This window comes from Curcuma longa, chromosome 8 (assembly GCF_044706935.1).
Source record: "Curcuma longa cultivar G26 ecotype Majalengka, Jawa Barat chromosome 8, ITB_CL_G26_1.1, whole genome shotgun sequence".
NCBI lineage: Eukaryota > Viridiplantae > Streptophyta > Magnoliopsida > Zingiberales > Zingiberaceae > Curcuma > Curcuma longa.
The window spans coordinates 7,764,935-7,769,953 of NC_133868.1; positions in this window are offsets into that span (position 1 = coordinate 7,764,935).

Below are 5,019 nucleotides of genomic sequence, written 5' to 3' on the forward strand. Positions count from 1 at the left end.
GGTCAACGGGCCGGTTGGCCCGTTGACCCGGTTAGCCGGGCCAAATCGTAACCGGCTCGACAGGATGCCGGGCCAGTTAAGGTTCAAGCAGCCTTGAACCGGCGGTTCAGTCGGTTAACCGGCGGTTCGAACTGCCGGTTCAAGTTTTTAAATTTTTTTTTAGGGTAGAAGCCGTTGGAACCGGCCGGTTCAACGGCTCCGAACCGCCGGTTAACCGGCGGGAGGCTTTTTTTCTTTTTTTTGATTTTTTTTTCAACGGATGAGATCATTTGATCGTTTTTTGATCAATGGCTATGATTTAGTGTCCGTTATGATCCAAATTCTATAAATAGGGAGCTCATTTCATCATTTTTCACACACTTCTCTACTCTCTAACTCTCATTCTCAACTTTGTAAGTTCGCGTTCTTTCGTTTCCGAGCTCCGACTCCATCTTTCGACTACAATGGAAGGAGGCCGCGGTGGAAGTTTTTCACATCGATCTCGGAGGGGGAAAGAAATAGCGCACGAGGATCCCATCATCCAATCCACCGACGATGAGATCGAGGCCCAACACCTTCCGACGCCCGAAACATAAGGAAGTAATGATGCAATTACTTCTAAGGTTCGGGTACCTCCTCCTCTTAAATCTACTATTTTTACAAAACATTTTGAGAAAGTCACTCTTCCATCGGGAGAAATGCGTGCAAAATGCAAGCATTGTAATGCTTCCTACAAATTCCAAGCCGACGGCGGCTATGGGTCGTTAAAACGACATGTAGAAACGAAGCACCCGACAGAATATAGACTTGACTTATCTCAAACACAATTATCTAGATTTTCTATCGGTAGTAGTACTGATTCTGGTTTATTTTTATATTCTGATAATAAATTAAGAGAATCATTAGCTAAATTTGTTTCCGTAGAACATTTGTCTTTTAGTTTTGGATCTAAATGCACATTTGAAGATTTTTGTAAAGAATCTCTTAATCCTAGTGCTAAACGTGTTCCTAGGACTACACTTACCCGTACAATTAAAAAATTAATAAAACAAGGAAAAAAGAATTTAATTGATGAATTTAGTAAATTAAATAATAAAGTTTCTTTATGTGCCGATATTTGGAGCGATCATTGGCAAACTCATTCCTATATGGGTGTGACTTGCCATTGGATTGATAACTCTTGGATCCTCCAAAAACGGTTGATAGCTTATAGAGTTTTTGATGAATCACATACTGCTCATAACATTGCACAATTATTATGTTTAATTTTAGAAGAATATGGATTAACTCATAAAATTTTTTCAATATCATTAGATAATGCTAGTTCTAATACCGCTTCTATAGATGAATTAAAATTTGTTTGTCAACCTGTTATTGGTGGTTTATTTTTTCATATTCGTTGTGTTTGTCATGTTTTAAATTTATGTGTTCAAGATGGATTAAGACTTTTAGAAAATTATATTAAACTAATTAGAATTGCAATTTCTTATTTATGGTCCCATCCATCTATGATGAAACAATGGGGTAGATTTTGTAGAGCTAATGGAATGAGACCTAAAAAATTTCCACGTGATGTACCAACAATTTGGAATTCTACATATCAATTATTACAAGATTCATTTCAATATAAAGATTTATTATGTTTATTTTTTGCAGAAAATAGTAATACTAATATATATTTATTTTCACAACAATGGAATATTTGTAGTAGTATTTGTGAAATTTTAAAAGTTTTTAATGATGCAACCGAACAACTTTCCGGTGTTTATTATCCTACTGCTCATTTAGTTTTAGTGAATTTTTGTAGTATAGTATTAATTTTAAATGAACATATTAATAATGAAGCTTTAACTTCTTGTATAGTAGCTATGAAAACAAAATGGGAAAAATATTTTTATTTAATTCCTGAAATTTATTTAGTTGCATTTGCTTTAGATCCTAGATTTAAATTAGAAGTTTTACAAGAAATGCTAACTTTATATTATGACGCTTTAATTCCTGTTAAAGATTCTTCTTCTCCTAATCCCGCTAATATTATATATATTATTAGAAATTATTTATCTGATATTTATAATCAATATTATGTTAAATATGGAACACAAACTAATATTTCTGAAACACAACAACAAACTACTAATGTTAATTTAAAACTTTCAAAAGCACAACTTTTATTAAAAGAACGGACGAAACGTCCACGAGGATCCTCAAGTTCCACACAGGAACTTGAGAATTATTTTACCACTTCTTTTGATTTTAATGAAGCAGACAGCGAAGATTTCGATATTTTGAAGTGGTGGTCACAGAAGGCTTCAGGTTTTCCCGTTCTCTCGGTAATTGCAAAAGAAATTTTAGCATGTCCAGTGTCAACTGTTGCTGTGGAGCAGACATTCAGTGCCGGCGGCAACATATTAGACGAACGACGATCAACTATGTCTCCCGACTCATTGGAAGCCCAAGCATTACTCGACGATATATTGGACCAGAGCCGAGAAGAGAATCCAAGGAATGCAACTTTCAGAAGACGAAGCCGAAGAATTTGATACGGAAGGAACGAATACGACGGGAGGAACGGGAGGAAATGGAAGTGAGTGAATGAGTGATGTAAAAGGGTAAAAATGTAAAAGAACTACGTGGGCTTTGATTCCCCTATACCCTAAGGGGATACGTAGGCAACTTAATAAGTGCAAGCCCTTTTTTCAATAAATTTTAAATTTTAAATTTAATAAATTTTAAATTTTAATTTTTTTAATATAATAATCTCGAACCGTCGCGAACCGTGAACTGAACCGTGAATCGGCGGTTCCGAACCGTGAACCGTAACCGTCTTGGGCGGTTAAGGTTAAGGGTCGACCTGCCATGAACCGTCGAACCGGCGGTTCCTAACCATCGAACCGTCGGTTCCGAATCGTGGTCTATTCGGGACTTTTCCAATATTCACCATTTTCATTAAAACTCTAGCTAATACCAATACCATTGAACTATTATGTTATGAAATGAATTTAGTGATTTGCATATAACATCCATATTGCTTTGTTCATGCAATTCATGTTCACCTACAATACAAAATAATTTGTTCATTTATTTTTTGATCAAGCCGCTTGCGAGATCCCATAGGAATGACGATATGCCAAAGTTGAGTACACCTTGAACACTGTTAAAATTTTCCCACTATGTCTTCACACAATACCTGTCTTCCTTCATCTAGATCCATATAGTAGTTATATACCACTTTGAAGGAAGACAACAAAGAGTTTATTTTTGAAGTTTGGGAAGTGTAGGTCCTCATAGTAGTTTTTGCAAAAACTTTTAATTGCATCCTAGCTAGGACTCAAATAACAAAATCAATAGCATATACCAGAAAGGTAATAGATTAGTTCATATATACCAAAACTACTACATGATCATCGAGGACTCAAACAAACAACAAAAGTTAGAGGATGGAACAATTTTAGGGGCTCTAGGGAATATAGTAGAGGGGCTTAGGTTTGAGATTTGGATAGTTTAGCTATGTATAAAAATTTTAACCAAAATTGTTACATCGACTTTTTAGACTCAAATGGTAAAACTAGTAGCATAAAATGACTCCAAGAGCTCTTAAAAACACAAAAGAGGGGTCATTTAAAATTTGGACAAATTAATCTATACAGTAGTTTTCGACAAAATTTCTAGATGACCTCCTATGACTCACAATACATATAATGATTTCAAGAACTCTAAAAAAACATGAGAGGGTCATATTTGAATTTTGGATAATTTTGGTACATGTCATTAGTTTGGCTAAAACTATTACATTGATGTAAACCAATCTAATTTAAAAAAAGAAAAAGAAAAAAGAGCGATTTCATGCAATCTTTGTAGTGATTGGAGCTTCATAATAATTAGTCAAGTTTATGTCTATACATCAATTTTAATCAAAACTATTAGAACATTCGTATTGATTCAAATATTAAATATTTCATATCTTCAAAAAATATAGTCAAGACTCACATGTCACATACTTCAATAAAGGTGAAATCTGCCACCCAACGGTCCCACGATCATCTGTGAGGAGGTAAATCAGAAAGCTGTAGTTGGTCATGACGGAGGATGACAGTGCCTCAACTTCATCGAAATTTGACTCTTGCCCACTTCAATAATTCTATTCTGTCATAACCAACTATTGAAACTCAATGCACTTGGGGCAACTATTGCACCAACAATAATCTTGTAGGAACCAAGAGCTAGAAGCAAGACTGAGGAAGCATAAGAGGAGAAAATAGAAGCAGTTAAATCAAGCTCGAAAGTCAACTCAGGGCAAAACTGGTTAACTGATTCATGTCACCCTTATTGAATCCAAGCGACCAGAATAGTCCAGGCAGCCCAGTGAGGTCTAGGTGCCTGGATTGGACAGATCCAGACACTTGGATTTGATCCAGGCGCCCCTATATGTTCCAAGCGCCCGGATCAGGTGGAATCAGCCCTGATAAAGACTGACGGAATCGAATCGGTTCAGATCGGTTCCAAGCGTCTGAAAAGGTCTTTATATGGCCTATACAACTAGCACCAAGGCATGACATTAATTCTTATACGTCTTCATCCTATAGTGTTGTTGAATGCGAATGAAGCCAAGATCGTGCGATTGGGGAAGCTTCAGCAAGGGTGCGCTGCGCTTAGGACTTCCAGAATGTCCACTATATGAATGTTTGGTTAATCTTTCTTTAAGTCTTACTTTTATATTTCATTGTTATCAATTTTGATTGTAAGATCAATTTTTTCGCCTCCAGATAAAGGTCCAGAAAGGAGACCATTAATGGATGGACACTTTCCTGTGCATAAGACTTGGACGTACTAACCCTGGGGGGTTAGAAATCAGGTAAATCCATGAGTCCTTTACTTGTTATTACTAATTCCACTGGTAGTTTTTATAAAGTTGAAAGAACGAAAGAATGCGCTATTCATCCCCTCTCTCTAGCACGCCCATCGGTCCTATAGGGACTTCCATCGTCACCCTGATATCTAATTGACCTAACCTACCAAGACTTCCTTTGCTTAGCATACATA